Source organism: Nymphalis io, chromosome 16 (genome assembly GCF_905147045.1).
Source record: "Nymphalis io chromosome 16, ilAglIoxx1.1, whole genome shotgun sequence".
In the NCBI taxonomy this organism is placed as follows: Eukaryota; Metazoa; Arthropoda; class Insecta; order Lepidoptera; family Nymphalidae; genus Nymphalis; species Nymphalis io.
The window spans coordinates 4358505-4373143 of record NC_065903.1 but is presented as its reverse complement, the minus strand read 5'-3'; positions in this window follow the sequence as shown (position 1 = coordinate 4373143).

The following is a 14639-nucleotide window of genomic DNA, read 5'->3' as shown; positions in this document are numbered from 1 at the left end:
ATTTATCAAAATAACGGATATGTTGATTAAACATTTTTTTTTTTTGGAAACATATACCATGAATAACTATTATTACTATACTCCAATTACTATTACACACAATCCACTTTCATTTGACAAAAACCACGTGCTATAAGCTGAAATGTTCTTCACCCTACCATGTCCTGAGTCAAGGTGTAATGTCTTAGAAGACACCCTGGGGAACGTAAAAATTGTAACAATACAGCACACGTCCAATACTGACCAGGACTTTTAAAGTTATCGTGGAATAAAGAAACTCATTATGTACATATCTAGACATACACACATCGTCGTGTCAAAGCAGGGAAATATGTTTTTTTTTCTTTGATTTTGAAAAAAATAAATTACGTGAAAAATTATAATTTAGTTTATTTTGATAAAAAGTAAAGTAAAGTAACAGCCTGTAAATGTCCCACTGCTGGGCTAAGGCCTCCTCTCCCTATTTGAGGAGAAGGTTTGGAGCTTATTCCACCACGCTGCTCCAATGCGGGTTGGTGGAATACACATGTGGCAGAATTTCGATGAAATTAGACACATGCAGGTTTCCTCACGATGTTTTCCTTCACCGAAAAGCACGAGATGAATTATAAACAGAAATTAAGCACATGAAAATTCAGAGGTGCTTGCCCGGTTTGAACCCACGTTCATCGGTTAAGATTCACGCGTTCTTACCACTGGGCCATCTCGGCTTTTTTCAACATACATATATATATCACAACATACATATATATTTTTCAATATACATATAACAAGCTAAATTAATATAATTCGTTTTGACTTACAAAATAATGTTCGTTAAATTAAATCTTGATGAAATGGATACAAAATATAGACCCCAAAGAACTTGAAAGTTGATAAAATCTAAAAGTAGTTGAAATAAAATTCCTTAACTAGAGTATAAAATAAATTAGTATGCGATAAAATAGCTGAAGAGCGTCGAAAATATTTCCAGAATTTGTATCAAAGGAAGGATTTTCTAAAGAATGTTATAATGCGTCCATTAGTGTCCATCAACATGAGATTTAAACTTTTGCCCATTTGGTTTACCTTCTGTTGATTTTGTTGTATGAATAACATTTTACTTAAAGTTAAATATTCAACAAATTCTATATTATATAAACTAACTCTTGTTTTTTTTTTAATTTGAAATAACTAGGTAGACTGGCAAATGGGTCATCTGGTGGTAAGTAGCGACCACCACCCATAGTCACTGGCTCTATAAGAAATATTAACGAGTCATCGTGATTTCATCACAGATCACATTTGCCAGATTAAATGAAAAAAATATATCTTAGTAACAAATGTATATCGAACATAATTTGCGTTCAGTCCACGAGATCTCCCATAATTTAAATGACTTTATGGTCTTTAACAATTTTGTTTTATTGTGACCACAATAATTCATGTCACAATCACAACATGTGATCTTAAATTATAATTTTAAGCAATACCATTAAATGAACGTTTCCAGTCCAATTACGAATATTCATATGTGTGTCAATAATATTTGTATTATTTGCGGAGAGCCATTTAATAACACACTCGAATATTTCAATTAAATGGTAATACAGAATTTACCGGCAATTGATACCTTCATAATTTGAGAATTGTATTTATTGATTTAAACGCAAACTTTTAGTTAAAATTTAAATAACTTTAATAGTTCTCCAGACCGATTTCTGCCACGGCGGCCAAACTCACGAGAGATTAGCCAACAGCGCAGGACATATCATAGTGCACAAGTATGTGCGCAAACACTGGGGCGCTTTCTGTTCCCTAGCTCTCATAATCCGATGCGACGTCAATCCGACACGACTGGAAAAAGTTCAGGCGCACGACCAACGGCTTTACGTGCTTTCCGAGGCAAAACTTAATAACTTTTTATTGATTTGGCCTGAGATTTAAACCCATGACCTCTGTCGGGTCTCCTTACATTTAGCCTCTTTTTTTACGCAGTGGAAATCTTCAGAAAGGTACCCAGCTCCCATGGGGGGGAACTGGGTTATGTGGGATTCTTACCCATTAAAACCACTGCGATGGCCGTCCTCGGCACGGATCGGAGAGGCTGCGGGATCCGTGTTGATATAACGCATCTGCGGCCTCTCCCGTGCTTTGCTCCGCTGTGGCTCGGTGGAGCTCTCCTCAGGGGGCACAGGTAATCCCACCCCTCCGCACTCCTTGCTAGTGCGTATGGCGAGGCCATCCCGGCTGCCTTCCTCCTCAGAGCCGTCTGAAATAAGACACGCGAGGCCCCCACCTCAAGTATCCACGGCCCCAGAGTTATGCCCTCTCTTAAGCCCCGGATGTAGGGGCTGTGGGAGGGCCGAGACGACGCCGACGTCGTCTCCGCCGAGCAGGATCGGCCTTTTTCCGTTTCCACTCCGCGGTCTCGTTCTGGACCATGACGGTCTCACAGAAGGAGGCTACGGCCCTCCACGCCGATTTTCTGCGGAGCATCGCCGACACGATTGCTCGCAGGGACAGGTCTTGTCCGACTTCGCGGCCCAAGATCTCCTTCTCCACGTTCCACGCGGGGCACGCCTCCAGCGTATGCTGAGCGGTGTCCCGGTCCGCACCACAGTGGTGGCACATCGCCGACGATTCGCGTCCGATCTTACACATGCATTCTCCAAAACAACCGTGACCGGTCATTACCTGCGTAAGTCGGAAGGTGACTCGTCGCTTTCGTCTCATCCATGCTTCGAAGGCTGGCAGGATTGCTCCAACGACGTGTTTGCGGGCGTACCGTTCTTCGCAGAGACGTTCGCGCCACGTCGCAGGAACCTTGCAGTGTTCCCGCCGCTTTAACGCCTCGAGCGCACTCGGAGGGGGCGCGTTTCCACTATTCAGACAGAGGATGCATGTCTAGTGATAAACCCTCGCATCCATATCCGCCAGAATATCCAAGGGCGGAAAGCGTGCTAGGATGGTTGCCGCCTCGTAGGATATCGTGCGATATCCCCGCACTATCCGAATGGCCACTCTCCGCTGCGAACTTTGGATCTTAGTCCTGCAGCGGCTTTTATTAATACAATTCATATTTATACGAATCTATAGGCTTTATTAATATTGTTATATTATATTAAAAAGAAAAAAAAACAAAACAAAATAGTACGCAACATTGAAATTTCAACTTTATCACTTAAATATTGTAGAAGCCTAAATTATAAGGCGTATTTTATTAATATTTTGCCTATACACATAAAGTATTCAAAAACATCCAATGATAGATTAGATGAACGAAGTCACATGAAAAAGCTAATAAAAATAATAACATTTCCTTTTATGACATTCCTTATAAATATCTACGTAGTTTCAATAATCTAACTATGAGTTATGAGGGTCGCCGAGTCCCCTAATACAGACCCCGAAAAATATGTAGAATGTTAACGAAATATTTCATTTAACCCTCACTAATACTGAATATATGCTAACATATTTGTTTTTTATTACACAATATGCGTATGATGTTAAGACTTTGAAATAGTAACGATTGCGACTTGTGTGCCTGGAATTGTATTTATCTCTTATTAAATGGAGTCTGAAGAATCGTTCTAAATTGAAAATTTAAATATTAAATAAGCAATTCTTGAATATATTGAAGTGAATCTCGGAAAAGGCTCTGAATAATTTGGCCTAAATTTGTAAATTGCTTAGATTTTTAACTTAATATATATAAACTTTGCTGAAAAAACGCATATTTTCTAAATATAAAAAAAATCTAAGCACCACTCTTTTTTTAACATAGATGTGCCGTCATATATTTATTTATTAACTAAATATGAATATTTCCAGTTTCTTCACAATATGCTGTACACACTACAACTATACTATATATTCACAGTAATATCAACATAGCTATTACCGACATTCATTGAAGTAATCGTAAATCTAAATTTATAAACGCGTATTTACATTTATTTTCACGAAGTACGAGACATCGGATTACCGGTAATGGCATAACATAGAACTTTGACTGTGGAAATTCGGAAAATTCTCCCGTCTCCCAGTCGCCAGCTACGTGAAAAATGCATGAGCTAATGCACTCCGTTCACTTCAGTTGTATGAGCGGTGAACCTTAAAAAATATCCAAGTATAGCATTCTATAATCCAAGACTCGTATATCCGTATAAAAATTTCAGAAACGTTACGTGAACCGTAGAATAATATATCGCTTCAATGAAATATAATAGGGAGATAATGATTTTAAAGTAGGTTAAAGTTAAAATATTGATGAAAAATAATAAAGATATGATGATTTCGTATCACTAAAATATAAAAAAATTACTAAAATATAAATATTTTATTTGAATAAAGCATCTCCCGCCACGTCTGTTTGTCTGTCTGATTGCGACAAACGCCAAAGCTACCGAACGGATGTTCATACAGTTTTAATCAATGGACGGAGTAATTCATGAGGAAGGTTTAAGCGTATAATTAATTAATTTTTTTTGTCTAAATTGCCTGAAATATGACGATGATTGTTCTAGATCTCAATTAAATCATGCCAACTGGGAGCTTTACTAGCGTGCGCCATGTAAATCAATAGCGTTACAGAGGAATACGACAAAAGTGGTAATTCTAAACAACAGTTATAATATGCGTCATCACGAATAAGCGTTCGCTTAGAATGAAATTGAACAGTGGGACATTCACAGACTGTTACAGTAAAATGAAATGACACGCAATTTTAAGTTAAATCTTTTTATGTTTTGCAACAATACTGAGGAAGACTTAAAAAACTTAATATTACAATAAAGTGTGTATTTGTTTTTTTTTAAGAGTTTTATAATAAAACAAACAAAATGAAATGTACCAGGTATTTACATAGGTAATATATTTTATGTACTCATCATTATTTTCATCATCATGAAAATGTTTTGTTACCGAAAGTGTTAAATATCTATTTATTTTTACCTGCCGTGGATTTTTTCTGACTTTATTTAGGTGTTTGTTATACAGACACAGTAACAGCTGTGAATGTCTCACTGCTGGGTTAAGGCCTCTCTCCTTTTTTTTTTTGAGAAGGTTTGGAGCTTATTCTACCACGCTGCTCCAATGCGGGTTGTTGGAATACACATGTGGCAAAATTTTTGTGAAATTTGACACATGTAAGTTTCTTCACAATGTTTTCCTAAACCGTCAACCACGAGGTGAATTATAAACACAAATTAAGCACATAAAAATTCAGTGGTGCTTGTCCGGGTTTGAACCCACGATCATCGGTTAAGATTCACGCGTTCTTACCACTGGGCCATGTTTGTTATGCACCTCACAAAAATTACATAATTATATTTATAGAATATTTTTTTGTAAAAAAACTGGTAAATTTAATTAAAAGCGAACTGAGTAATACTCGTATATCCGTTTCTATTATAATTGATAAAATTGATACTATACTAAATATATGCGAAAGAATCATTTATGGACATATAAATTAAAATAATTAGATACATAAATTACGTATATGGCAATACTTTGTAAAATTAATAAAAACATCTATCCAAAAAATTCAAAATTTAATAACAAATAATAATAATAATTTTATAATTTTGTCTATTAATAGATTTTAAATTAAATATATAAAACTATATATAACACAATAAAAGTTTATGTAAAATGTAAATGATAAAAAGGGTAAAGTGTGATTCGTTGCTTAATGTATACTTATGTACGTATATAAATTTATTTGCATATAACTAGCTGGATATATATTTCATTTTAAAATGAGTATATTATTTTTCTAGCCGATTCTTCTCGACTGATTTTATATTTCGAATATCTCTGCTCTCTTGATGGTAACTTAATTTAATACTCTCTAAAATTATTATCCATTACTAATCTAAATATATTACAGTATAACGAGATAAATATTTATGAATAAAATTAATTAATTTATTGGAATAAAATAATATATATGATAACTTGATTACAATGTTTATAATGAATATAGTGCGTGTATGATATGATGTGTGTGTGTGTGTGTGTATTTAGTGAACAAATGCTTGTACGAGCATATTTGATTTAAATTAATATCAATATTACAACTTTGATTTTAATAATGAAATTACAGCAGTATCGAATCAAATACTCTCGCGTAACGTAAGTAAGACTGTGTTCCACTGGCCTTATTTCGAAATTCTAATTTGCATATTAACAAAAATACATTATTCAGAGAACGTTTGTTCTCGTAAACAACATATAAAACTTAATTCAGTTGCCGACAAAGGTGATCAATCATGAATATGTGTTAGATGATTAATAGTAACAGCTGTTTACAGCTACACTTTCGTTACAACATGGCAGGGCTTGATTTTTCAACTTCGATATTTTACTGTTATTTTGCTTTGATTGAATGTAAGTTTGAGAACACGTAAGCCATCAAAATGACATTATAGAAGCAAACTTTTTGAATTGCTACATATTATGGTACTTTGCGAATCGTTGGTATATTTTAGGTAAGCATGAGCAAGTATAATGCTTCTATGATGAACCAAAAATGTATATTCGAACTTATATTTATAAAGTAAATAATATGTTATGTACATATGACAAATAGGATATAATATACATAAATAAGATAAAAATATTTGAAAGTCATAAATGTAAGTATTTGTGACCTTTCGCTAATTACCTTTTATTTTAAAATGAATAACATAGCTTGCGTAACAATATAATTTATAACAATATCATAATCAAAATAATTAAAATAATCGTTTAATCATAAAAAAACAGTATCAAAAGCATAAATGAAGTGTACGTAGCTCTAAAAATGATGGTTCGGAGTGATTCTTAGAACATTTAAAGCGAGTCTTGAAAAGCTCTAAAGAACATAAACCTACCTTTGTTATAAATTCAACGAAGTAACATGCAAAACAGTTTTTAATTTGTTAATTTTCAACGCGAAACGCTACAGAATATTATAAGTCTATTTCATCTGGCGTGCCGTGATGTTCCTTATTAATCTTAGTCGTTAGGAAGTGTACGTTATTTTGTTATTTATCGGATGGTCCAGCATTATTGCCACCTTCATTAATCTCTTGGATTCTTAAAGGAAATGTAACAAAAAGCATTGTTGTGGCTCCTTAATGATAAACGGTCGTTGTCTCGCATTCTTCTCTAACGATTTATATATTTTTTTTTCTGTTTACCTCGATTATGTATATTTTAATTCTGAAAGTATAGAAATAGAAACTACACTGATTGAAATTTAAAATACTGAGATTTAAAGATTATTTAAAATAATAATGGAAATATTAAATAATATATCAAATTGTTTATTATCAATGTATTGTTTTTTTAGCTTTAATAATTTAATTGAAAAAAAAAACTTCTTTTTTGTCTGAAAATGACTGACTCCAAGTACAAGCCTTCTCTTCTCTTCTCTTGATAAAAATTTGCCTAAATATAATAAGTCCGGTTAAATTTCATCCGACACTGGTTTGAAATTTGTACGCTTCTATTAAAACTTTTATAGATAATTCGAGTAATTCACGCTCAGAAAAACTTCTACGCTTACGCCTCAGAACAGAAATTTCAACAGAAATTACATTAGACACATGCTACATACAAGCGACGATGAAGGTCTCCATCATGTCAGTTATGGTAGCCAATCTGAACAGTACAAACACAAGCGTGCTCTTTATTGCTATATTGGGAGAGTTAAAGTTTAGAACCAATTGTTTTACGTACTTTCCGAGGCTTGGGGATATAATATTATAAAATCTGGTATATCATAGACTGCCTATTTGGTGTGCCCTTTCAACCTTATAGGTTGAAAGTTTAAGAGCATTTAGACCGTGCCTCGAAAGGCACGTTAAACAGATTATTGAAATAAGATAGTGCATCTGTGTTTGTGCACACTCATTTACACAAACCATTGTGTACTTATATTTTCTTTTCAATTTCGAACACAATGTTATTTGTCATAATAATACAGTTATAAAGGAATAGTCAGCATATGTATCACTGTTGGGTGAAGGGTTTTTTTTGTTCTACCACACTGCTCCATACGGAAAAATTGATACACATGTGGCATATTTACACCCGACTTTCTTCACAGTTTTTGCTTCACCGTTGAGCATCATAAACATAAATAAAGAATATAAAAATTCCACTATGTTTGGGTATAAACTCATCTTCGGCTTAGATCCACGAGTTCTAACCGTGGGGCCATCTAAGTTCAACATTGATTTAATGCAAAATTGATGCAATATTTAATTTAATTTTGTATTTTGTAAATAATTAAATCCCTACTCCGATAGCACTTAGCCATTTTGTCTGCAGGACCATTACTATCTAAATCTGGGTTGTTTCCTTCCTAATCCTTTGTTAATGAATAGGGTTGAACGGTAAAACCTTTCGTCATGAAGATTATTGAAAAAGCCGTTAAATTATATTTCATTTAATTTTGCGGTTGTAATAAAATTACAAAAAGATCAGTTCCATATTAGAAGTTACACTTAGCGAATGGTAAAAGAATGAAATTTTTAGGTCATTGTTTGAATAAGAAATCAGATTAACAGTTGTAGTACTATTTATTGTAACTTTATTTTTTACCAATATATATGTACCTTACTAAATTATTAATATTATGAATGCAAATTATGTGAGGATGAATAAATGGAACTTTGTTACTCGTTCACGCAAAAATTACTGAATGGATTAAGATGTAATTTAGAACAGAGATATCTTATATTATGACTTAATACGAGCGTAGCCGTGGGTGAAAGCTAGTATTATTATATTTACTGGACAAGTAGCGAGAACACTTGAATCTTTACTGAAGATTGCTGTTACAAATTTCAGTTGCACTAATTGATCATTAGCTTTTTATAGTCTAATGTTGAAAATAGCATCATGAAAAAATCGAAGAAAGTCGGGTGTAAATATGCCACATGTGTATCAATTTTTCCGTATGGAGCTGTGTGGTAGAATAAAAAAAACCCTTCACCCAACAGTGATACATATGCTGACTATTCCTTTATAACTGTATATATTCAATGATTAAAATACAAATAATGAAATAATGGACAAAATTATAAGAAAAAAAGTTATAGCTTCAGGTGTCTTTGAAACAATGGCGAAGTTACAAAGAATTAAATTGCATAATTGCTCTCTTTAAACTGAAAAAAAGATTTTTTTCAAAAGAAAAATTTAACACTGGTATGAAATTTGTACGCTTCTATTAAAACTTTTATAGATAATTCGAGTAATTCACGCTCAGAAAAACTTCTACGCTTACGCCTCAGAACAGAAATTTCAACAGAAATTACATTAGACACATGCTACATACAAGCGACGATGAAGGTCTCCATCGTGTCAGTTATGGTAGCCAATCTGAACAGTACAAACACAAGCGTGCTCTTTATTGCTATATTGGGAGAGTTAAAGTTTAGAACCAATTGTTTTACGTACTTTCCGAGGCTTGGGGATATAATATTATAAAATCTGGTATATCATAGACTGCCTATTTGGTGTGCCCTTTCAACCTTATAGGTTGAAAGTTTAAGAGCATTTAGACCGTGCCTCGAAAGGCACGTTAAACAGATTATTGAAATAAGATAGTGCATCTGTGTTTGTGCACACTCATTTACACAAACCATTGTGTACTTATATTTTCTTTTCAATTTCGAACACAATTAATTGTCATATTTATTGTCATATATAATTATTTGTCATAATAAAAATATACGAATGTCATTTATGATGTAATTCTTATAAATACCACTTCTAACTCTCAATTCTGAGACTAAAATCTTCATTTGAAATTAAAAGTTTATCTAATTAGGAACGTTTTTGAATATCGATTATACTGTTGCGAACTTCAAAGACCTTTTATATTCAACTTTTTTCGAACAACTTAAAGCAATTTCTGAATGCCTTATTAAACTGAAAACATTGATTTTCGCTAAACTTCTACAGTTACCGGGAATAAGTATTTTTTTTTTTATCTCAAAAGTTTTATTAACTTCTACTGTTTTAATATGACTTCAAAACATTAGGTTTTACTACTATGTTAAATAAAATAATGGCCTGTAAAGAGGAGGATACACATCTGACAGACTGTCACCTGGCATATGCAGGTTACACGAGATAAATATTGGTATGAAAAAATTCAGTAGTGCTTTTTCGAACCCGCAATCTTCAGTTAAAATTCACGTGTTAAGCTTTTAGTCATTCTAAATATGTGTATGTATTTGTGAAGTAAACTATGATATAAACTCAACTGTGGTCATCAAACGATTACTACACATTTATATGATTTCATTTAAGAGAGATGATATATGCGCAATATTACATAAATGGTTTTAGAATTAAAAGAATATTATCTATTTTCTTTTCTTTTGATAAATTAATTCGTACATATATCATTATTAGCATTTTAATATTATAATATTATTATTATAAAAAATAATAAAAAAAGTAGCACTACTTTCATTTTCTACACATAGTCAATCTTTTTACTTGTTATACATTTTAAGCTTGTATTGCTTAATAATTAAAAAAAAAAACGTTGCCTTATATTCGGTTTTGAAATAAATGATACTTAAAAAAATCTGCTCCATAAATGCACAACTAGTACCAAACTAAATTGCTTAAATAAAAAAGTATCTACGTCGCCTCAATTATAATTCAATGCGTAAATCAATTTTCTTGTTTGTCATTAGTAAATCATGAATTCTCTTTTGATATTTCAATTTGCATAGCCAAAGAGTCCATGAATGCACGCCTTAGCTGAGATTGAGTTGTTCCACGGACTGTTCTAGCGGTAAACTCAAAATCTTAGCCAAGGTAAAGGGCTTATTAATTCTCCGAAATTCCAATGACACTTTGAAGACGCTTGAGGTAAGACAAAGGAACATCTATTATTTTGAAGGGTCGCCTTTCTCTGTAGCATTAATAATATTGTAAAGAGAAGGCGTTTGATCGTTAGATGTTTCAAATATCATTATGTATTAAATCGTATTTTTTATGTTTATGTGTGTGTGATTATTTTCAAATACACACACAAATATCTTTTCATAAAACTTCGGTCACCTTAAAACGTAAAAAATACTTAAAATCACGCTATTAAGCTATTATCGTACCTAAAATAAGAACAAGCACCTTACACCGTATGATGTATACCATACCTTACCTTATAAGTATTATAACTTATTTCATATTTATTACTTTCATTACGTTTCTTAGATAGTTTTGGCTTCGAACTTTGAAAAGCAACTATATAACTTAAATTACAAATGTTCAAAATGATCAGACAATAAACTTCAAACATTAAGTTTTATCATACATTTTAATTAAAGTAGCAACTAAGTAGTTTGATTTTAACAACAACTTCAGTAAACACTTGACGATACAATAAAAGCTGAGCGTTCATGTAACAATGTCATAAAACACCATACTGATGTAATTCATTATTGCAAACTAGTATTAATTTGGAACTTGATCCCGTTCCGTTTTTAAATAATAAAAAAAAAAAATTCTTCAATATGATCTACTGGTGGTAGGGCAAAATATTGTAATATCAAAGTTAAAAGTTAAATTACACTACAAAATAATGTATCGTGAACGTTGAGTAAATAAATAACAAAATTTATATATTCATTTCTGGAAAATCTTATTTCTGTGTGCATATTTAAGTTTATTAATTTATTTAAAGCTCGTGTTTAATTTTTTTTTAAATAAGGCCTACTCGTAATTCAATACAAGTTAATATTGCTAATGTTGAAAGATTCAGGAATCCGTTGATTTTCATATAGGATTACATTTAGGACATACGTTTCTTTGTAGATGATTATTATGTAAACATAATTGATGAAATAGACTATTGTGTTTCTTCTTCTTCTGTTGACTTCTTCTAGGTACCAATCTACGGCTAAAACTAAAGTTTCTTCTGTTAATAATGTAACGACGTAAAATAACGACTCAAAAGTGCTTATTAGAGCTTACATGAATAAAGTTTATTATACCTATCTACCATTGCAGAGGCCTATGTCCAGCAGTAGATATATTTATACCACCAAACAGCAATACTAAGTATTTTTGTATTCCAGTTGGAAGAGTAAGTATGCTAGTGTAACTAAAATGATGATATAAGAAATGGTTAATATATATTATGGCGCCAATGTCTATGCGTGGTGGTTACCATCAGATAGGGCATATCCACATATATGTTAAAAAAATGATTTTAATTTGATTTTGTCATTATCTCTCGGCATTGCTTATGGTCCTTGATAGAGTATATCAGAGTATTGTAAAAGTTTAATTTAACTTCGACATCATGCACTATGCACACTTTCATAACAATCAATTTCCTGTGCAAAGTAGCGGTTTGAATAACCTTGCACTTGTAAATTGCTTAAGGTTAATCGATATTTCGATTTTTATGTAAGCATATAAGCTCAAATTAGCACTTGTAGCTTATTTAACAGGCAGCTGTCTTATTATGACTTTAATGTCTACATGATTATAAAATGTTTTATTGGTAATTATTTTGCGTAACTAATAGTAGCAACGTAAAGAATACAATGTTATTATTATTTATTTTATGTTATCGAAGACTTATATCGCTCTTAATTTATTTATTGTAAATAAAACCGCTTAATTAACTTGTTTATTTATATATTATTTCAATGTACAAATCAAATTCTTTTATTTGGTACCCCACTCGGATATATTCGCTTACTATCGTTTATCCATCCCCTCTTGGTTGGGGGTGGCCCCCATAACTATTAAACCGCTAAATCAATTTTCTTCAAATATAGCCTTACACACTTTTGACTAAGATATCTTTCAAACAAAAGCAACTTAATGAAAATCGGTTCATCCGTTCGAGATCTACGATCACATTTATACATACTGTAGACGGACAAACAGAGACGCACACGCTCCTCGTTTTGCGTCGGGATTTAAAATAAGATATCGACGCACTGACATCTTAGCTATAATGATATATTTAGAAAATTTATTATTGACAATTGTTGATTTTATATAGTTCGGCTAGAACCTGTTTTTTTAGTTTCATTGAGAAAAAAGAAATAAATGTACCAAAAAAGTTGTTAAAAACAATCAAATAGGAACACTAAATGCAAAAAAAAAACAAAATGTTTGTACGATCCACAGCATTGTGAGTTCTTATACATTCTTCTCAGTAAAATCTACATTTCAAGCTACTTGAAATGTTACATTTCAGAAATGTTTATTAGCGCCTATTTGAATAAAGTATTTTTTTTTATATTGAGAAATGTATTTGCGATTTATAGATTATTTTTTACATGTGAGTTGTTAAAATGTTATTGGAACTAGTATTTTCTTTTTCAAAAACTTTTTAACAAAGCACCGTTAACATCTTTACTACTACTATAACATAAGGTACATTGACATGTAAGAACAAACCATAGCACAGACCTAACAACGGGCAACAGGACTTAATGTACATTAAATGGAAAAGAAAAAATCGTTCTTATACCGTTAGTAATAAGGACTGTAATTTAATCCAAAATATCACGTCGCGTAGCCATCTGTACTCAATCTAACTTTAACTGTTGGAAGCGCGTTCCGTAAACACACCTGTCAGAGTGGTCACGAATTGAAAATCAACTGCTTTTAGTCATGCGAGAATGAAAAAAATGGGTAAGAACGAATCGAGGGTTGGTATGGAAGACCTTTACTAAGGCTTGTAATTTTTTTTGGCAGAATATAACATAATGTTCCATTTATTAATGATTTTGGACGACTTTGTAATAAGGGAGTATACATAATGTATCTGCATTCTGCGTATCTGTAAGATTTTAAAACCTCGTTACACTAAAAAATAAACTCATGCAAATATAACTACATATAATGTCTAAGTTAATAGTGTTTCTTTTTTTTAAATTCATTTGCGTTTATTTTGAACACAATTGCATTTGAATATAGGCACGACACCTGGGAAGTTTATAGTGAATTATATTAGATTATTTCGTAAGCAGATTATTTCAAAATTACTACCTATTTATTATTTTTAACATGAGTAATGTTTAAGAATTTCTTTTTCAACATAAAGTAAAAGCCTAAAGGGATCAATCTGCAACTTCACTATGATGGGATAAAACTCAGATATAAACAAGTATTGCAAATTCATTCGAGAAACTGTAAGGAAAACATTCTTCAAAGGATCTCTAAAAAACGAAAGAGAAAACGAACATTTAGAAACAGGTTGAACAAACACTGCAAATAATTTCTAAACTATAAATAATCACATTTTCCACATTTTATTACGTCCAAACCAGCCCGCTATGTAACCTAATAAGGATTATGTAAATTCATTGTTGTTTAGTTCGTAATTTATTGTAACCGTAACAGCATTGCAGCCAACATTCTGTGATTAAACTAATTAATGCACACTATCTTTTAAATAGGTGATTTTTTTAAAGTTTTCTTTGAAATCTTTGTTGCTTTAAGAATTTTATAAAGAGTTTTAACTAAAAAAGAGCTGCAAATGGCGTTTCTACATTTAAATTCTAAGTTCGTTTATTTCGGTAACTTTTGCCTTCGGTATGTTAGGGTATAGGTATAGTTTTACAATCTCTTGAAAACTGTTTTATTTAGCACTTAAAATACTTAGTAGATTTTAT